The 23196-nt window shown below is 34.4% G+C and overlaps 1 pseudogene; it reads left to right on the top strand.

Annotated features, from left to right (window-relative positions):
* Window positions 1-397: 397 nt before the first annotated feature.
* LOC100919193 overlaps window positions 398-23196 on the top strand; it is a 126216-nt pseudogene continuing 103417 nt past the window's right edge.

Below are 23196 nucleotides of genomic sequence, written 5' to 3'. Positions count from 1 at the left end.
ATAACATCCCTTATAAAATGAAAGTGATGACTAGATTCACAAAATTAGATCTGATAGATAGAGAGCCTGAAGAACTATGTTCAAAAGTTTACAATATTGTAAAACAATAGAAAATATATCATGGAAAAAGAACAAGAAGGCAAAATGGCTTTCTAATGAGGCTTTACAAATAGTCAAGATAAAAAGGAAAGAGAAAGGAAAAGGGAACAGGGAAAGATATACCCAACTGAATGCAGAATTCCCAGAATACTAAAGAGATAAACAACTTTCTTATCTCTGGTCTTCTCAAACCATAAACCAGAGTAGTGACTTTAGTCCCTCTGGCCATTAGGTCCCAACCCCTCTCCCACTGCCACTGACAAATCCTTGAGACTGTTCAGGATCCTTTTTTCTCAAAATGGAGATCATTATTTGACATTGCCCATTCTTGTCAAGAATACCCCAAACATTTTGCCAGAAGGCTGACAAATCTCTCCTCTTCTATACCCAGAATTGCCCCTAAATGATAGAAACTGGATTCAAACCTGCTTCTTGGACAATGACCACTTCACCAACTCATTTCCAGCGAGTAAAAGAAACACCTCCAGCCAATGAGGACAAAACTTCCAAAACTGTGGTCCAGCATGCTGGTAGTTCTCAGCAGACTGCTGGTGGATCCCAGCTTCCCTCTGGGCCCCTATCCTCTGCTGTGAGTCAAGGAATTGCCAATAAATGCCCTTTCCTGACTGCTCAAATGAACCAAGGAACCAACAATGTCTTACATAAGAACAGTTTAGAACTATAAGAGGATGTACAGGAAATGCAGTCTGTAAGGAAAGAAGTTGCTCAAACTCCAATTAATCCTACTGTGATTAATCTCAAGATGTGTAGAGAAGACCAGAATGGTTTGCTAAAGAATTTTCAGGATCTCATGCAAAAGCAAATACCAGAAAGGGTATCCCATCTCCTTCAAGACAACCTGCCAAAATCTGTTTCCACTTTTCAGTATGATTGTTTTTTTAAGAAAAAAATTGATGAGAAAAAAATGATCATACTTACCGAGAATTTAAAACTGTGAATTGGAGGGCACACATATTCCCAATGGCAGATGACTACATGGACTCACTTGTTACTAAAAAGCAGGTGTCTGAATGGTGTAGCAATGACTACCTAGGAATGAGTCATCATCCTTGGATGTGTGGGGCAGTCATGGAAACATTAAAACAACATGATGGTGGAGCGGATGGTACTAGAAATATTTCTGGAACTATTAAGTTTCATGTTGATTTAGCACAAGAATTGGCTGACCTCTAATGACAGTAATGACAGTATTACTGTTTTTATCCTGCTTTGTTACTCATGACTCCACCCTCTTCACTTTGGCCAAGATGCCAAACTGTGAAATTTATTCTGATTCTGGGAACCATGCTTCCATGATCCAAGGAATTTATAGAGTTCCATAGTTTATATTTCTTCATAATGATGTAAGCCACCTCAGATAGCTGCTAAAGAAATCAGACCCATCCATCCCTAAGATTGATGCATTTGAAACTGATCATTCAATAAATGGAGTGGTGTTTCCACTGGAAGAACTGTATGATGTGGCCCATGAATATGGGGCCATTACTTTTATGGATGAACTCCATGTGATGGGATTGTGTTCTAGAAAGAGAGAAAAGAAAGTTTTATTAAATGAGCAATGCAAGAGAGAAGAACTGGGAGGAACATTGTACATAGTCCTTCCTTCCTTCCTTCCTTCCTTCCTTCCTTCCTTCCTTCCTTCCTTCCTTCCTTCCTTCCTTCCTTCCCTCCCTCCCTCCCTCCCTCCCTCCATCTTTCTTTCTTTTTTTCTCTTTCTTTCTTTTCTTCTTTCTCTTTCTTTCTTTTCTTCTTTCTCTTCCACAAAATAACTTTGAAAATGTTTTACATGATTGTACAGATAATTTATATCAGATTGCTTACCATCTCAATGAGGGGAGAAGGAGAGTGGAATATACTTGAAACTCAAAACTTAAAAAAAAGGATGTTAATTGTTTTTACATGTAATTAGGGAAAATGAAAAAATTACTAAAAATGAGTTGGCCAAAAAAAAATGTGCGATGCAATGAAATAGAAGAAAATAATAGAATGAAAATGAGATCTTTTTGAAAAAAAATTAGAGATAGCAAGGGAATATTTCTTGCAAAAATGACCTGATAAGATATGAGAATTGTAGGGACTTAACAGAAGTATAATAGATTAAGAAGAGGTGGCAAGAATATACAGAAAAATTATACCAGAATTTAACATCATCAATAACCACAATGGTGAGAATACTGAGCTAAATCCAGATGTCCTAGTGAATGAAGTCAAGTGAGCCTTAGAAAAAATTGGTAAGAATAAGGTTAGAGGAGGTGATGGAATTACAGCTAAGCCATTTAAAATTTTTTAAAAATTAATGCTGTTAAAGGATAGTACTCAATATTTTAGCAAATTTGGAAAACTGGGTTGGAAAAGATCAGCTTATATCCTTATCCTAAAGAAGGGCAATGCCAAAGAATATTCACATTCCCAAATAATTCTGCTCACTTCATATGCCAACAAGGTTATGCATAAGATTCTGCAAGCTAGACTTTAGTAGTATGTAAACCAAGAATTACTAGAAGGTTTTTGAAGAGTCTGAGGAAGTAGAGACTGAATCGCCAACATTTGCTGAATAGCAATAGCAATAGAGTAACAGAGTTCCAGAAAAACATATACTCTTCCTTTATTGACTGTCCTAAAGCCTTTGACTGTGTGAATCACAACACAATGTGGCAAGTCCTTAGAGAGATGGGTACATCAGAGCACCTTATTTGTCTCCTGAGAAACCTGTATGCAGATCAAGAACCAAAAGTTATACCAAAAAAGGAACAATTGATTGGCTTAAAATTTTGGAAAGCACTACAACAATGTTGTATATGCCATCTTGTTTATTTAACTTATATGCAGAATATATCATGGAAAATGCCACTATTAATTAATCAAATGCCAGAGGTTAGGAGAAATAACAATCTGCTATGCAGACAATAATACTCTGATGAAAGAAAATGAAGAAGAATTAAGAAGCCTCTTGATGAGGGTGAAAAAGGAGAATGTAAAATTTGGCTTCAAGCTTAATATTTAAAAAGAACAAAAGTCTAGGATCTTGTCAACTGGTCCCATCATTTCCTGCCAAATAGAGGGAGAAGAAATGGAGGCAATAAATGGAGGCAAGATGTCAGATTTTATCCTCCTAAGCTAAAAAAATAATTGAAGACAGGAACTGTAGCTTTGAAATTAAAAGATACTTGCCCCTTGGAAGGAAAGCTATTGACAAATCTGGACATCATACTAAAAGCAGACACATCATCTTGCCAATAAAGGTCCATACAATGGCATTTATGGTAGTATTGTATAGCTGTGAGATTTGAACTAGAAGGAAAGCTGAGTGCTGCATAATGGACACTTTTAAATTATGGTATTGGAGAAGTCCTTTGAGATAGCAAAGCTAATTAGCTAATATTTAAAGAAAGTAATTCAGACTATTCATCGGAATGACCAATACTGAAGCTAAAGCTTAAATATTTTGGTCATATAGGGAGAGGAACGGATTCTTTGGAAAAAGAGCTTAAAATTGGGATAAAGATGTCCTCAAAAGGAGAAATATGAGATGGATACTTAGTTTCATGGAAGCAATGATTATCATCCATGATCATGAAGAGATCATGAAGAGGTGAATATAACTGAAGAAACAACAATATTTCTCTTCTCCAAACTAATCTAACCATTCTTACTTGATTCATTTTAAACATCAAATATTTCATTAAAGGAACAAAACCCAATAACTCTGCTACAACTACAAAAAATATTCAAGGGAATTAGCTGTTGTTCCTGAAGGCAATTCCCCAAGAGACTTTCTAAGCATTTTTGAAGAAACATATTGCTTTGAAGGAAGCAACATTTATTTGAATGTAGACCTAGAACAACGGGACTAAAACTTTACAGTGTTATTGAGAATAATGTTATGGAGCACAATGAAGGAAATTTTGTACTATTACTTTTTTTTATGATTATATTTAGATGCTAGAAAATCCATACGCAGAATAACACAGAATTCTCCATGGATTTAGTGAAAAGTCAAATTGTATAGATTGCAGTGGAGGTTCATGATATCCAGTGAATAATAAACTACAATGGGCAGAATTTTAAAACTTTTTCTGGAGCACACAAATACCTCTTACTGCTTTTTTCACAAAGATATGTTCTTATGTGCTTATATCACTCAGAACCAAAGAAAACATAATTTGTTTTTTTTAATTATAATTTCAGTGGTATAGTGAACTCTCAATGAAGAAACTACCTCATAATCTTCATCTATTTGAGACTTATGACTTGAGAGTTGCCTAGGATACACATTGAGAGGGAAAATGATTTCACTAGGGTCACACTGTATGTATCAAAGGTGGGACTGAAACTCTGCTCTTCTTAATTCTGAGTTTACCTCTTTCTCTACTCTATGAACCATGCTGTATATGTGTATGAAATAAATAAGTAAATAACTGTTAACATTTATTTGTCATTTAAAGGTTTGCAAAGTATTTTACATATATATATATATATATATATATATATATATATCATTTGAGCTTCACAATCACTTTATAAAATAAATACTATTATTTTCTCATTTTATGTGAGGAAACAGTTCCAGACTTCAATGACTTGTCCCAGCCCACAAAGCTATAAAGTGAGTGAGGCAAAGTTTGAATTTAAGTCTTTCTAACTCAAACTCCAGTACTCTAGTCATCATATCATCCACTTACTTTAAATATATTGTAGCATGGCATATCCCTTCAATAAAATGAGTTATAGCCAGCTACTCATTTTCTCAGGGTTCTGCAGTCCTATCTTTTTATTTTATTTTATTTTAAATTATAATAACTTTTTATTAACAGAACCCATGCCAGGATAATTTTTTACAACATTATCCCTTGCACTCACTTCTGTCCCGATTTTTTCCCTCTCTCCCTCCACTCCCTCCCCTAGATGGCAAGCAGTCCTATAATGTTAAATATGTCGCAGTATATCCTAGATACAATATATGTGTGCAGAACTGAACAGTTCTCTTGATGCACAGGGAGAATTGGATTCAGAAGGTATAAATAACCCAGGAAGAAAAACAAAAATGCAAACAGTTTACATTCATTTTCCAGTATTCTTTCTTTGGGTGTAGCTGCTTCTGTCCATCACTGATCAATTGAAACTGAGTTAGGTCTCTTTGTCAAAGAAATCCACTTCCATCAGAATACATCTTCATACAGTATTGTTGTTGAAGTATATAATGATCTCCTGGTTCTGCTCATTTCACTCAGCATCAGTTCATGTAAGTCTCTCCAAGCCTCTCTATATTCATCCTGCTGGTCATTTCTTACAGAACAATAATATTCCATAACAGTCATGTACCACAATTTACCGAACCATTCTCTAATTGATGGGCATCCATTCATTTTCCAATGTCTAGCCACTACAAACAGGGCTGCCACAAACATTTTGGCACATACAGGTTCCTTTCTCTTCTTTAGTATCTCTTTGAGGTATAAGCCCAACAGTAGCACTGCTGGATCAAAAGGTATGCACAGTTTGATAACTTTTTGGGCATAATTCCAGATTGCTCTCCAGAATGGTTGATTTCATTCACAACTCCACCAACAATGCATCAGTATCCCAGTTTTCCTGCATCCCCTCTAACATTCATCATGATTTTTTCCTGTCATCTTAGCCAATGTGACAGGTGTGTAGTGGTATCTCAGAGTTATCTTAATTTACATTTCTCTGATCAATAGTGATTTGGAACATTCTTTCATATGAGTGGTAATAGTTTCAATTTCATCATCTGAAAATTGTCTGTTCATATCCTTTGACCATTTATCAATTGGAGAATGACTTGATTTTTTATAAATTAGAGTCAATTCTCTATATATTTTGGAAATGAGGCCTTTATCAGAACCTTTAACTGTGAAGATGTTTTCCCAGTTTGTTGCTTCCCTTCTAATCTTGTTTGCATTAGTTTTGTTTCTGAAGTTCTATCAAAGAAAGAGTCCTAATAATAACTCTTTCTTTTATGTTATCTTCTAATATCTCATTATGGTCATTTTGACTTGAATGCTATACTTGTAGAGTCCAGCTCTGATCTAGATGAGTGGGCTTCAGAATTAGGTTCAGCTATGTCTCCTTGAAGATCTGCTTAACTAAGATGGGAGAGAACATCAAGTGATAAATTCTTTTTGTTGTAGTAATTCATAAAACATATCTAGTGACAGCCCTGAAGTCAGGAGGACCTGAGTTCAAATCTGGCCTCAGACACTTAACATTTCCTAGCTGTGTGACCCTGAGCAAGTAACTTAGCCCCAATTACCCCCCCACCCCAACCCCCCCACAAAAAGAAAAGAAACGAAACATATCTACTCAGGCATGGAAGGACCATGAACTAAACTGGGGAGGAAGTACTCATTCTGATAAAATTTGAGTTCCATCAAAGCATAAAGAGCATTATGGTAAAATAAACAAACAAAAAACTACCCCAATTTTGTATTATTTGATATCCATAGAAATCTTATGAAGTAGTGTCACTAGAATTATCATTCCTGTTTTTTAAAAAGTCACTCTCATTTTACAGGAATGTAGCTGGGGTTTTAGATAGGTTGAAGTATTTCCATAATATTGTTATAGAATTCAACACATATGTTGCTGTACTTTGGACAAACTTCACAGTATTGCTGGAAACCTACTTTAAGTAGCTGAGTAGTCAAGAATCTCTGATCACAGCTGTCCTGCCTCCCTTCCCTTCGTCTTGTGTGCATATGTATGTCTGCGTATTTTTTTTCCTTTCCTCGTGTCCTGTCTTCTCTCTTCTTTGTATTATAAACTATTTTTATTTTCTTCTAATTTTTTTTCTTTATTTTTTCTTAAATTCTAGTCCAGTCCTCAACTTTAATGATTATTTTTTTTCCTTTAAAAATTAGTGGAATTGGGGCAGCTAGATGGTGTAGTGGATAGAGTACCAGCCCTGAAGTCAGGAGCACCCGAGTTCAAATCTGGTCTTAGACTCTTAATACTTCCTAGCTGTGTGACTCTGGGCAAGTCACTTAACCCCAATTGCTTCAGAAAAAAAAAATAGTGGAATCTTGTAATCCAATTCAATAGTTCTAAGATGACTATGGGAGAATATTGTTGCCTGGATGTGTCTAATTGAAATCTAATTCAGTTTTCTTTAGCTATAATACATGAGAATTTCATAGCTGTGGGATCCAAATATATATTTTTCTCTTGGTGCTACAAGAATTGTGAACCTTAAAGCTTGTCATTCATATAAATTCTTTACAATTTTATATATAGTCAAGGTTTAATCAATTTTTTTATGTTAGTGAATGAATGAATGGAATCCCATTTTACATTAAACTATATCTCCATGAAATTGTCGAAAAGCATGGTAAGAAGGGAAAAATTCCACTCCTTCTGTTGACTCAACTCATGTTTGATGGATTCTTTTTCTTCTTCCCTGAATGTATTCACCTGTTGTCTTGATATCACGTAGAGGCAAGCATACTTACCACTTTGTCTCAGTCCAATTTTTTTAAGAACACAACGTTCTCCAAAATCAATGCAAAGTGAATCAATTAGAAGATAGAGCAGAATTTTTCACTTATACTGGAAAGCTATTGGTTTCACAATAATAACTTGCATTTATGTAGTTTTACATACTTTAATCATCATATTTGCACCTTACTACAATCCTGTGAGGTAGGTACAGATGAAGAAACTGAGTTTTCAGAGAGATGAAGGCATTTGACCATAGTCACAAAACAGTAAGTAACATAGTTGCTGTTGAATTTCAGTTTTTCCTAGTTCCAGATTCAATATTTATACTCTCTATGTTGGAGGCAGCAAGGTGGAATAGAAGCTGGGTCTGGAGTCCCTGTCAAATTACTTTACCTCTTAGTCTCAGTTTTTTCATCTGTAAAGTGGGCATAATAACTATTCATAAGGTTTTTGTTAGAATCAAATGAGACATAATATGTAATGTGAATTACGAATTACAAAGTTCTTTCCTCCCCCTTTGTTTTTATTATAGCTTTTCATTTATAAGATATATGCATGGGTAATTTTTCAGCACTGATAATTGCAAAACCTTTTGTTCCAAATTTTCCCCTCCTTCCCTCACCTCCTCCCCCAGATGGCAGGTTGACCAGTTCATGTAAAATATGTTAAAGTATAAGTTAAATACAATATATGTATACAATAACAATTATTTTGCTGTACAAAAAGAATCGGACTTTGAAATAGTGTACAATTAACCTGTGAAGGAAATCAAAAATGCAGGCAGACAAAAATAGAGGGATTGGGAATTCTATGTAGTAGTTCATAGTCATCTCCCAGAGTTCTTTCCCTGGGTGTAGCTGGTTCAGTTCATTACTGCTCTATTGGAACTGATTTGGTTCATCACATTGTTGAAGAGGGCCACATCCATCAGAATTGATCATCATGTAGTATTGTTGTTGAAGTATATAATGATCTCCTGGTCCTGCTCATTTCACTCAGCATCAGTTCATGCAAGCCTCTCCAGGCCTTTCTGAAATCATCCTGCTGGTCATTTCTTACTGAACAATAATATCCCATAATAATTATATACCACAATTTATTCAGCCATTCTCCAATTGATGGGCATCCACTCTGTTGCCAGTTTGTGGCCACTACAAAGAAGGATGCCACAAACATTTTTGCACATACAGGTCCCTTTCCCTTTTTTAAAATCTCTTTGGGATATAAGCCCAGTACAAACTACAAAGTTCTATGCAAATGTCAACTATTATTATTATTCCTATTATTGTAACTAAACCCTACTGTTTGTATTCCTGTTTGCAAAATAGCTACTTTGTGAAAGTTACCCAAATGAACAACCACAAATTATTGTTGTCTTTTTATGCCAAGGAAATGATTTGTCTAGTGCTCAATGGATGAGATTTAAATGATTTGGATTCGGAGCTCCTTTAGTCTCCTGGTCTAGTGACTAGTCACTAGGACTCCTAGGGGAGAGCGAGAAATGACACTTAGTATTTATTTATAGGGAGCAATTTTGGGAGAGTTTGTGGTAGATTGAATAATCAGCATCATTCTTAAATGACAACTTAGCAGAGAAAACTACGGGCCAAACATAGATTGTCAAAAATTCACATCTTTAGAATTTGGTAGACTACTTAAATCTGGTTTTCATATTCCTATAGATAATAATTTTCTGCTTTAGTATTGATATTATTTCTTTCTTCCATATATGAAATTGACTCGATTCTAAGTGTTTGTTCACATATTGGTTAATTTATTCATGTATGAGTTGATTGATTAGTTAGGGAAATTTTTGTCTCTAAGACCTACGTTCATCTATCCATTTATTTATTTACTTCAAAAACATTTATTTATTTTTAATAATATTTTCTCCGATTATATGTTAAAATAATTTTAATACATTTTTAAAAGTTTTGGTCTTCAAATTCTATCCCTCCTTTCTTCCTCTTGCTATTCCCTCTCTGATATGATAAGCAATCTGATATAGGTAGTACATATGCAATCATATAAAATATTTATAGTTTGCACAAAAAGACTTGAATAACAACAGTGTTACGGGCCAGACCTCTGTATTTGAATAAGGATTCTTACAAGGTGCTAAGTGGAATTAATAAGACAATGGTTATCTAGTTTAGGGGTGATTAATAGTTCTCAAATTCGGTATGATTGATTTAATCTTACAACAAATAATGGTTTCCTAGTGATATAATGATTGGTTTATACTCAGTGTAGAGAATATAAAGCTGGGACAAACTCAGCCAGGATGGGATGCAGAGACAGATTCATTCCATTGTCCACCTTTGTGGTGGCTGGAGGCTGAAGCACAAGTCCAGGGACTCAGAGCCAGATTCATTCACTTCATCTCACACCACTGTGGTGGCTGGCTTCCTGCACTTCCCACACTGTGACCAAGTCCTGGTCTGAAAGGCTTTCCAGAAAGCTGTCCCGGTCCCCAGGCAAGGAAACTAGATTGTGAAGGAGATAATAAAGGATTTGGACTTTAATATCTGGCTATTACTCTACTGAAATGAAGGCTGTTCCCAAGACCTCCAGAAAACCAAATAAGAACACTACACAACTGCAAAAGAATGAAAGACAAAAAAGTGAAAAACTATTCTCCAGTCTATATTCAGATAACATCAGTTCTTCTTTCAGCATGTTTCACCATGAGTTCTTTGAGATTGTCTAGGATTATTGTATAGTTGAGGATAGCTAAATCCTTCACAGTACTTCATCATGCAATATCAATGACTTCCTAATTCTGTTCACTTTACTTTGCATCAATTCATATAAGTCTTTCCAGGTGTTTTTTTTTTCTGAAATCCTGCTTCTCATTTCTTATAGCACAATAATATTCCATCCCAACCATATGCCACAACTTATTTAGCCATACCCCAATTGATGGGTTTCCAGTTTCCAATTCTTAGCCATTGGCAATTGTACAAGTAAGTCCTTTTCCTTCCCACCCCACTCTTTAAAAATCTCTTTGCAATATAGACCTAGTAGTGGTATTGCTAGATCAAATAATATATACAGTTTTATATTCCTTTGGAAATAGTTCTAAATTACTCTCCAGAATGGAGTAATTTAACTAACAATGCATTAGTATCTGAACTTTCCCACATTCTCTCCAACATTTATCATTTTTCCTTGTTTTTTCCCCCTCGTATTAGCCAATCTGGTATCTGAGAATTGTTTCAATTTACATTTCTTTAATCCTTAGTGATTAGAGAATTTTGATTTCTTTTTCTGAAAACTGCCTTTCATATCTTTTGACCATTTATCAATTGGGGAATGGCTTGTATTCTTATAAATTTGACTCTGTTCTCCATATATTTGAGAAATTAGATTTCTATCAGAGATATTTGCAATTACTTTTCCCTCAGTTTTCTGAAGATAAGAAAAAGATCATGAGATTATTGATTTGAAAGATGAAAGGTTCCTTAGAGGATCATATATGCCAATGTCCTAATTCAACAAATGAAAGAATTATGGCTCAGAAAGGATTAGTGAATGGTTTGAGGTCATACAAGTTGAAAGTGTCAGATTTGGGATTTGTCACTCAGACAGGCAGTTATTTAACAAGTGTTTTTATGTGCCAAGAGCAGTTAGGTAGTGTAGTAGAGCACTGGCCTTGAAATCAAAAAGAGGAGTAAGGAAGAAATTAATAGAAGAAAAATATTCCCTCATATGCTTCCACATTCAGTGTGTCTCAATATGTTGTTTTGGTTGAAGTATAGGAAGAAAAATGTAGCCTCACAAAGAAATATATTTGGAAAAGAGAGACTTGTTTTAATATAAAAACAATATTTTAATTTGTTATGAGCCCACATGGGTCCTTGAGAACTTCTCAGTATTTGTGAGATAAAAATATTTTTTCCCTGAGGCAATTGGGATTAAATGACTTGCCCAGGATCACACAGCTAGGAAGTATTAAGTATTTGAGGCCAGATTTGAACTCAGGTCCATGCTGACTTCAGGGCTGGTGCTCTATTTATTGTACCACCTAGCTGCCCCATAAAAAAAAAGATTCTTAGTACCATTAAGATGTTATTTTTCTATCAAAAGACTCCTTCTTTTTCTAAATATATGTCTGTGTGAAGGTAGATTGTCTTTCTATTGTCACAAAATACTGTGACAGATCGAATGTAGAAGCATATAAGAGAATCCAATAGTCTTTTTTTAAATCCAGATATCAAAGATATTTGCAAAATTATGTAAAACAGTAGAATTCATTTCACTAATTTTGTTTTGTTTGGGAAAATTTATTTTTCATAAAAATATAATTTATGTTAATTTGTAATATGTTTATTGTTCTTTTCAAATGAATTAATAAGCATGTGACAAAAGATTTTAAATTAAAATGTGGTAAATATATAAATCTATAATGTGCAATGACTATCATTGGGATAGTCAATAATTTTTAAGAGTATAAAGGAGAGTTTGAAAACTTCTCTTTCAGCCCATTCAGCCATCTTTGTATCTCTTTCAATTCCTCTGTTGATAAATTCTTTAAAAAGTTATCTAAACACAATGCCTCCATTATTTGTAGCCTGATTTTTTTCCTTTGTCCCTTGCAAAGGACCTTCATCCCCACACCTATATTGAAAATGAACTCTCAAATCATATGTACTCTTTTTACTTTCCATTGTCCTTATGCTTTCTGTGACTTGGCACTGTTGATCCTCCTTTCCTATTGTCACTCTGCTTTTTTCCATCTGCTTTCCATCTTCTATGACTTCTTGAACCATGCTTCTCTGACTTCTTCACTCCTCGTTCTTATCCCATAATGCTACTTTCCTTGTAAAAGACTGTCTTTGGTCCACTTCTCTTTATTCCAATCACTCTCTTATTTGCCAATCTCAATAAAACTTATTTCTGCAACTTCTATCTCTAGGCAGATGACTCCTAAATCAATATCTCAAGTTCTACTCTCTTATACAAGCTTTAGGTACACATTTGCAAGAGTCTGCAAGATATCCTTCACCTAAATGTTTCCTTTGTGCCTCAAACTAAAAGGTGTTGAGCAAGTTCATTGTCTTTCCCTCTAAATATTCTTGCCAAGCCAAAATCTACATGTACTTTTGATCTTCTCTTGCCTCTCTGCCAGCAGATTGACCTCATTATCATCTCTCTCTGTCTCTCTGTCTCTCTCTCTGTCTTTCTCTCTCCGACTCTGTCTTGTCTCTCTGTTTCCCTGACTCTCTTCCTCTCTTTGTCTCTGTCTCTCTGCATCTCTTTCTGTATTTCCCTCTGTCTTTGTTTGTTTGTCTCTCTCTTTCTCTCTCTTCCTTTTCTTTAATCTCTCCCTATTTACTGGCTCCTTTCCTGAGATCTTTACAAACTTGCTGAAGTCTCTGTTCATTTTAAAAAAGATTCACTGAAATCAGCCAGACCTAGTAGCTATCATCCTATACATCTTTTCTTCCTTCTCCCCTTCCTTTTTCTCCTCTTCCTCCTCCTCTTATTCTTTTATTTTTAAAATTACATTTAAAGATAGATTTCAATATTGCTTTGTAATAACATTTTGATTTTCATTTTTTTTCTTCCCTTTTTTCCCCCTCTCCAAAATGGTAAACAATTTGATATAGGTTATACATGTGCAATCATAAAAACATATTAGTTATTCTGTGAAAGAAGAAACAATACAAAAGGAGAAAATAGTGACTAAACTTTTTGAGAAACCATGTGCCCTAAGTACCTCTACTTTATCTTGATCTTCTCCCATATGCAAATAATTAGCAATCTGGATTTTGCACTTATTCAAGTAATCTGACCTCACAATTCACTCTCTCCTCCTAAATCCTCTTTATTTTATAGGTTCTCATGCTACTTCTCTCTCTTGATTATATTCTACTTTGTCTGACCAGTTCTTTTTAGTCTCTTTTGATGGATATGTATCCAGATTATACTCGCTCATGATGAAATTATCAAAAGGCTCTGTCCTGGACCCTCTTCTCTTTTCCCTTAACACTATATCATTTTGTTGATCTCATCAGTTGCCAGTAATAATCTGTAGAAAGACCATTCCCAGATATATATATATATATAGTTCTAATCTAAATGAGCTAGTAAGGCCTGGTGCTCCCTGCCAGATAGAGATAATTAAACATGGAGTCAAAAAGATCTGCATTAAAGTCCTTCCTCTGACATATATTGGCTGTGTGACCCTGGCAAAGTAATTTACCTTAGTGTCTAAGACAATAAATTGCAAAGAAGGTGCTGAACTAAACTGATAGAGGGAATTTCTCATCCGAGATGTTCCTATGTCAATAAAATCATGGGTGCAGTCCTCTTTCTTGTCTTCAACTATGAGACAAGATCTTCTGACTGGAGAGAGGTGGGGGAAGGAGAAAGTATAGGCACTTTGAAGAAAGAAGAGACGGTTGGAACAGATACTGTCGGGAAGATAATCTCTCTCTTTACAGACCATGGAAGTGATAAATCCAATAGTCAAATAATTTAATTAAGATATTAAAATGCAAATAACAAGAAGGAATAAAATAGTAGAATCATTCTCAGCCTCTATACATAAATAGATACAATCATTCAATTTCAGGCACCTGTGGGTTTATTATCTAATCTTTTTCTTGTTATTGCTCAGTCATTTTTTTTTTCAGTCATGTCTGACTTTTTGTGACCCTATCTGAAGTTTTCTTGGGAGAGATACAGGAGTATTTTGCCATTTCCCTCACCAGCTCCCTTTACAGATGAAGAAATTAAAGCAGACAGGGCTAAGTAATTTGCCCTTATGTAGCTATTAGGTATCTGAGGCCAGATGTGAACTTGGGAAGATGAATCTTCCTGATTCCAGATCCAACACTCTATCCTCTGCACTACATAGATGCTCACATCTCTTTTTAATTTTTTAGTAATTTCTCCACCATAGCAAGTTAATTTAGAATTCATGGCACAGTACTAAAAGCATAGGATTGAATTAGATGAGTCCTGAGGTCCTTCTTCTTCTAAAAAATTTGTGATCCTGGTTCACTGCCAATGTCTCATGGCATACTCAAATTCTACCTTCTCCATGTGACCTTTCCCTGTTCTTCTCCAACTACAAGTGCCTTCTCTCTGAAATCACCCTCTCTCTCTTCTTTATTATCATATTTTGCCTTTTCTTCTTTATCTCTGGTATGTAGTACAGTACCTGATACATAGTATTATATACCTAGTTGACTGACTCCCTGAAAACCATGATAAATAAAAGCAATAGCAACAGATTTCATGAAATCAGAAATGAAAACTCCTCAGACTATTAGAAACAGAGACAAAGTAAATAATTAAAGAATTTACTATTAACTTCCTGAAGGAAAACCACAAATTGTATCCCAAAAGGCAAAGATACAGTCTTGCAGCAAAAGGAACAGCTTGCAAAGTTGAATGTAAAATTTTAAAGTAAAAAATCTGATCTTTAATAGAATATTAAATAATATGATAATAAAATGTAATATGATGCTATTGTTGTTCAGTTTGTCATGTCCAACTCTTTGTGACCATTTTGAGATTTTCCTGTCAAAGATACTGGAGTAGTTTGTCATTTCCTTCTCCAGCTCATTTTATAGATGAAGAATTGAAGCAAACAGAGTTAAATGAGTTGTCCAACATCAGACAGCTAAATAAAAAGTGATAGTAAAAAATAGATATTTTCTTTTTGTTTTCTTTTATTTTTTAATTATATCTTTTTATTTTCAAAATATATGCAGATCATTTTTAACATTCACTCTTGCAAAACCTTGTGCTCTAAATCTTCTTCCCTCCTTTCCCTCACTTCTGTGAGACAGCAAGTAATCTAGTTTTTGTTTTACTAATTTCCTTGAAATTCTTTACCCTTTATTTTTCCTAATGAATTTTATTATTTTTTTAGCTCAATAAAGTAATTTTTGGCAGTTTGGTATGACACTGAATAAGTATATTCATTTAGGTAGAAATATCATTTTTATTATATTAGCTCTGCCTACCCATGAACACTTGATATTTTCTAAGTTGTTTAGATCTGATTTTACTTGCATAGAAAGTGCTTTGTAATTGTGTTCATATAATCCCTGACTTTGCCTTACAGATAGACTCCCAAATATTTTGTAGTATCTACAGTCATTTTAAATGGAGTTTCTCTTTGTATATCTTGCTGCTGAACTTTGATGGTAATATGTAGAAATGTTGATGATTTATGTGGTTTTATTTTATATCCTGAAACTGCTAAAGTTGTTAATTGTTTCTAGTAGTTTTTAGTTGATTCTCTAGGATTCTCTAAGTATACCATTATATTATATTGATGAATATGGAAATAGGTTTAGAAAAATTACACATGTTTAACTTATATCAGATTGCTTCATGTCTTGGGAAGGGGAAGAGGGAGGGAGGAGGAGAGGGAGAAAGATCTGGAACACAAGGTTTTGCAAAGATGAATGTTGAAAACTATTTTTGCAAGTAATTGGAAAAATAAAATAGTATTTAAAAAAAGATTTCTTTCTATATCTTGGAGTCATTGATTTCTATTTGGTTTATTGTAATTTTCAGATTCTATTACCTGAGTAAGATATACTGTTTTCTCTTTAGATTATTTATTTTCCTTCCAATTCTTACACCAATAACTTTAATTTTTGATTAACAACTGCTTTGAGGTATTTCTGTAGTATTTTGTTGAACATATCTTTTTTTCCTCTGAGTCTCTACTTGCATTCCTCACTTTCCAAATGCTGAGTTATTCTGCTTTGGGAGACTCTAGATTTGACAGAATTTTTGAAACTCATCTTGTTTAGCTTAGTAACCTGATTGGCTTTTCGTCCTAAAGCCAATTTCTGACCTTTGCTGAGCTTTTGGGTTGAGATGGTTGGCCCTATTTGGTCTTACTCTGGATTCTTATATTGACTTCCTCCTCTTGGGGTTAGCTATCCCTTCATCTTTAGTTCATAAAAGATTTCTCCTGGTCCTTCTGTGGTATAAGAAAAGACTGATAGGGATTTTGAGGCCTCAGGCATTCTTCAGAGAATTGTGCTCATGTTCCTCAATTTCACATCTGCACTAGTAGCTGTTGCTCCTGAGGATTTTTAAGGAATCCTAATGTGGTTTTATAAGCATTCTGAGACTATTTTCTTGAAGTGCTCTTAACTCTTGATATTTTTAGAAAAAAAATTTAAATTTAAAAAAAACCTTTGGTTTTGTTGTAAAACTATTGTCTTATTTGTCTGGGTTTTGCTGGCTGTCCCCTTTTCATATTACTTTCTCTGCTCCTGACTAACTTTTTATGTATTTCTCTCACAGAAGTCATTTCTATAATTTCTTTGGAATTCCTTAAACTGGTCTGATGTGAATTTCTAGCTTTTGCTGGAGTAGATGTGGGGAGTAGGGTAGACTTCTTCCATTCAGGGAACCATCTTCTCTCCATAAGAATGGAAGCACCTTGAAGTCAGGGACTATTTTTCTCTTTCTTTGCATCCCCCTTAGCACAATTCTTGTCATGTACCACTGATACATCAGCATCCTGAAATAGATAAAAAACAAAAATGAAAAGGACCTATATGTACAAAGGTTATTATTGCAGCTCTTTTCTAGGCAAAGAACTAGAAATTTAGGGGATATCCATCAATTGAGAAATTACTGAACAAATTGTGGTATATGGTTATGATGTAATACTAGTGTGCTATAAGAAATGATGTACAAGATGTTCTCAGAAAAACCTGGAAAGACTACCATAAACAGATGCAAAATGAAATGTATTGCATGTCTTGGATTATTATATGATTTAACTATTCTCAACAATATACTAATCCAAGACAGTTCTGAAGGATTTATGATTACAAATGCTATCCATCTCCAGAGAAAGAAAAGGTGTCTGAATACAGATTGAAACAGTTTTTTTTAAACTGTCTTTATTTTTTTAGTCTATGTTTTCTTTAACAATATGACTGTTATGGAGATATTTTGTATGACTACACATGTACAACCTCTATCTAATTGTTTGTCTTTGCAATGAGTTGGAGTGAAGAAGGGAGAAAATTTGAAACTCAGTTTTAAAAATGACTATTCAAAATTGTTTTTACATGTAACAAAGGAAAAATAAAATACTAAATAAATTTAATAATAATAATAAAATTCCTGTCATGTAGTCAATGCCTAACAAGTCGTTGCTAAAGTACTCAGCCATAACATTCCACTACATAGGAAGCAGTGGCAGTCATCAAAGTAGTAGTAGTAGTAGTAGTGGTGGTGGTGATGGTGGTGGTAGTGGTAGTAGTAGATAGTTATTATAGTAGTCATAGTGATAGTAATATTTTATATTTGAGTCATAGAACTAGAATTGTAGAGCTAACAGGACTTTAATGACTAATGCTTTGTTCTTTTTAAAGTGCTGCTATATATGTTGTTATGTAATTTGATGTCAGGAATTTGAGATCTGTGGGGGTGTAATTCCCGAAAACCTAGCATCATCAGAAATAACTTTCTGACATCTCTATTTTATGAATTTGCTATTGCTACCAGGAAATGTGTCAAGTGCCACCCACCTACCTTATCTCCCTCCCTCCTTCTGTCCCCTGCTTTTATTGCTGTCATTGTTTTAACATCCCTTTTCCAACCCATCAGCTCAGACAATCTGTTTCTAACATTGTCTTCTCGAATGATTTCCCTTGCCAATTTTAATATCGTGCTGAGTTTATCCCTGCTAGAAGTATATGAACCAAGGATATATTTAATGGGGGAATAGAGATGCCAGGTAGTAAAACACCTGCTCCTACTAAAACCCCTCTCTTCCCAGTTAGATAAATAATGTTGAAGAGTGAGAGAAATAGATGCTTCAACTCTTTAAAAAAGTTTGTTGTTCCTAGAAGGCATTTAAATCTTTCTTTTCAACAATTTCACTCAATTCAACAAATATTGACAACCTATTATGTTAGTCATTATGTTTAGCATTTGGGATGCAAAGACTCTCTCACAACTAAAATTTATATCTTTATGCTCCCACTACCTCAATTTTTCTTAGAAAACTATCTTTTGGTTTTTCCTTTGTCTCAGTCATCCCCCACCTTGCATTATATTTATTTATTTGCTTCATTATATTCTCTTCACCATCCCTGGTAGAGTGCTTAATACATATTTGTTGAATAATTGAATGAATGAATCAAAGATGAAAGAAGACATCATTCCTAACATTAAGAAGCTTAAATTTAATGTGAAGAGTAGAAGACAGATGAGATATACATGAACAACTCTAATTAAAGTTTAGAACATATCAAAAGTGTATAAACATGACAGTAAGCTACAATATAATACGTGATTAAGACAAAGGGGAATATTCAGGGAATAAAAGTCTTAGCAGAAAATCCAAGACAGAATATAGGTTATCAACAAATGCCATGAATTTCTTTTATTTTAATTGAACAATTGCCTTAAAAATAGTACTGATTTTAAGTTCACTTTCTAGATTCATCTTGGTACATATTGTGCCCTGTCCTCTATTGCATCATGTAGAGCTTATCTTCTTTCTCAGTAATATTTGGGGAATCATCCTTGGATCCAAGTTTCCTCTATATTTGCTGGTTCATTCCAACTACAAAATCAAAAAAGGATCTTGGAGGAAGAGTTGATTGTGAAGGAGGTTGCAAGAGACCAACAAGAAAGTTAGAAAAGAGAAGCAGGACACTGTAGTTGTTTGGGTACTCAGGTTTTAAAGAGAATATTAGTAAAAAATGTGAGTCTAGATTTATGAAGCATTTTCACAATATAATTTTATTTGATCCACATAAAAGCTCTGCATTAGACATGGCACGTATTATCATTTGCAGATACAGATGAGACTTACAAGAGGTGTGACATAATGGAACAGAGCCCTGGAGTCAAAGGATTTGGGTTCAAATTCATGTGTTAGTCTAATTTGGGAAAAGATAAATATATTTTAGGCTCTAGTTTCCTCTTCTATAAAATGAGAATGTTGGACTAGCTGATCTCTAAGAACCCTTCTTATTCTGAATATGATCCTATAATTTCAATAAACCAAAAAACACTTAAGTGCCAAGTGCTGTGCTAAGTGATAGAATTTCAAATACAAATGCAATACAACCCATGCTTAGCAGTATCATGAAAGTATTTTCTAGACTGACAAAAGCCTAGGATTCTGCATGTGGTGTCAATAAAACCTGAATTCAAGTTTGTCAATGTATACTTACTAAGTAGATTACTCTTGGCAAGTTAACTTATTCTGTCTACTGAAGCTGAAAATGATGATAATAGCATCTAACTCTGAGAGATGTTGGGAGGATAAAATTACATAATATTTGTGCTCTGTAAACCTTAAAAATTACACAAATGTTAGCTGTTATTCTGCTATTATTGTTATAGTGTCTTTCTTTTTCTTCATATGGTGCAATAATTCTGAAAGTTTTGTTACCAGCTATTGGTGAAGGAGTTACATATTCCAGGATGTGTGTTTTTTGGAATTAAAATAGATCTATGATTGAACTTCTGTGGTTGAATGCTTTGAAGGTTTAATCTTGCCTTTTATGATTACCATCATTCTTTAGCCTAGTTATGTGGGTAGGTGGCACAGTGGAGAGGTCTGGAAGACTTAGTTTTCTGACTTCAAATCTGGCCTCAGACACTATGTGACCTTGGGCAAGTCAATTAACTCCATTGACTTATTTCCTTATTTGTAAAATGATCTTGAGAAGGGAATGGCAAAACACTAAATTTTCTTTGCCAAGAAAACCCCAAATGGAGGTATGGAGAGTTGGATACAACTAGATGCCTGAACATAACTGAACCTTATCAGTTCTATGCTGCATTAACCATAAATACCTGTGATTTAAAGCAAGCCAGTTCGGATGGATAGACAAGGTGGTATGTGTCAATGGAAAGAACTAGTCACTAATAAAACCATGTTTAAATACTAAGAACCAAAGAAATTTTACTAACTTATGTATAAGTTCTATATATTGTATATTTGTCTATGGCTTACTCATGATTGGTTATTTCAAGATATCTGATTACTCTAGACTGGGATATTTGGTAAGGGTTCAATATCCAGGCACCTTTCAAATCAATTAGTTGTAGAAGAACTGATCTACTCTGGAATAAATTTTGCATGTTCTCTTGTGACGCCTGAGTTAGCTCCCTGTTGACTTCAGGATCAGCCAGAGTCAGGATCAGCAAAAGTCCTTGATCTTTAGGGGGAGAAGTAAAGGAGACAGACAAACCTCCACAAAGCTCGCCACCAACCTCCTCTCTCCTCATTGTCCTCCTCCAAAGTGACTTTGGCTTGTCTTACTCCATCCCCTAATCTCTCCAACAATTCTCTGTATACATCAAAAGATGGAGCCAGCACAGAATAGGGAGAAGGGCCATTTTCCAAGCATATGCTAATAGAGTATTGTCCAATAGGTAATTAGCCTTAAGTGCTTGGTTGTCTGATTCCAGTTCACCTATTCAGAGTTTCAGCCCTTTATATTCTCTGACATAATTCAGATCAGGACAAAGGGAACCCAAGTAGCCATATTACAGATGAACACATGTTCTTTTATATATCTTTTGCATTGTATTTGTTGTACTTAAGAACAGTATAAAACTCAGTATTATATTTTCCCATAGCCCTTCAGACCTTTGTTACTAAACTCCTTGAGAAAGCTTTTTATCCCTGAGTATCTCTATTTCCTCTTTTCTTACTCCTAAACTCTCAGCAGTCTGGCTTATACATCATTTCTTAAATGAAACTTCTCTACCCAAAGTTACCAATGATATAATAATTGATTAATCTTTCAGCCTTTTAACCTTTTTTCAATTCTCTCTTTTTGATTTATCTGCAGCCTTTGATCTTCTTAAAGCAGAGATCTGATCAAATTACAATCCCTCCCTTCTAATAAATTTTGATAGATTTCTACTAAATATAGGATTCATATAAAATCTTCTATTTGGCTTTATAAATCCCCCACAATATGGCCACTTTTTAAAAATTATAGCTTTTTATTGAGAAAACATATGCATGGGTAATTTTTCAACACTGACCCTTGCAAAAACTTGTGTTCCAATTTTCCCCTCCTTTCCTCCACCCTCTCCCATAGATGGCAGGTAGTCCCATACATGTTAATATGTTAAAGTATATGTTAAATACAATATATGTATACATATTTATACAGTTGTCTTGCTACACAAGAAAAATCAGATTTAGAAAGAAGGTAAAAATAACCTGGGAAGAAAAACAAAAATGCAATCACACAATGACAGAAAGAGTGTAAATGTTATGTTTTGGTCCACACTCATTTCCCAGTGTTCTTTTGCTGGGTGTAGCTGGTTCTGTTCATTACTGATCAATTGGAACTGGTTTGGTTCATCTCATTGCTGAAAAGGGCCACTTCCATCAGAATTGATCCTCATACAGTATTATTGTTGAAATGTATAATGATCTCCTGGTTCTGCTCATTTCACTTAGCTTCAGTTCATGTAAGTCTCTCCAGGCCTCTCTGTATTCATCCTGCTGGTCATTTCTTACAGAACAACAATATTCCATAACATTCATATATCACAATTCACCTAGCCATTCTCCAATTGATAGGCATCCACTCAGTTTCTAGATTCTTGCCACTACCAAAAGGGCTGCCACAAACATTTTTACACATGCAGGTCCCTTTTCCTTCTTTAATATCTCTTTGGGATATAAACCCAGTAGTAACACTGCTGGATCAAAGGGTATGGACAGTTTGATAACTTTTTTGAGCAAAGTTCCAAATTGCTCTCCAGAATGGATGGATCCATTCACAACTCCACCAACAATGTATCAGTATCCCAGTTTCCTCACATCCCCTCAAACATTTGTCATTATCTTTTCCTGTCATCTTAGCCAATTGAGAGGTGTATAGTGGTATTTCAGAGTTGTCTTAATTGATCAGAGGATCAATAATGATTTGGAACACCTTTTCATATGGGTAGAAATAGTTTCAATTTCATCATTTGAAAATTGTTCATATCCTTTGACCATTTATCATTTGGAAAATGGCTTGATTTCTTAAAAATTTAAATCAATTCTCTCTATATTTTGGAAATGAGGATCTGGCCTCCGTTGGTAATATACATAGAAATGCTGATAATTAATGTGGAATTATTTTATAAGTTTTTATCTTGATAATGCTATTTTCAGTTAATTTTCTTTTTTTATTAAAGGTTTTTATTTTTCAAAATATATGCATAGATAATTCTGCAACATTAGCCCTTGCAAAATCTTGCATTACAGTTCCCCCTTCCCTCCACCCCCAGATTGCAAATAGTCTGCTATATGTTAAACATGATAGAAATATATGCTAAGTCCAATATATACATACATATTTGTACAATTATCTTGCTGTACAAGAAAAATCAAATCAAACCGGAAAAGAAAATGATGAAGAAAACAAAATGCAAGCAAACAACAACAACAAAAAAGAGTGAAAATGCTATGTCATGAACCACAATCAGTTCCTGCAGTCTTCTCTCTTTTATGGCTCTTTTGATCACAAAACTATTGGAACTGGTCTGAATAATCTCATTGTTGAAGAGAGCGGAATTGATCATCATATAATATTGCTGTTGCCATGTACAATGATCCCCTGGTTCCACTCATTTTGCTTAGCATCA

Source organism: Sarcophilus harrisii, chromosome 2 (assembly GCF_902635505.1).
Source record: "Sarcophilus harrisii chromosome 2, mSarHar1.11, whole genome shotgun sequence".
NCBI lineage: Eukaryota > Metazoa > Chordata > Mammalia > Dasyuromorphia > Dasyuridae > Sarcophilus > Sarcophilus harrisii.
The sequence above is the reverse complement of the archived record's forward strand: the minus strand, read 5'-3'. Positions and strand labels throughout refer to the sequence as shown.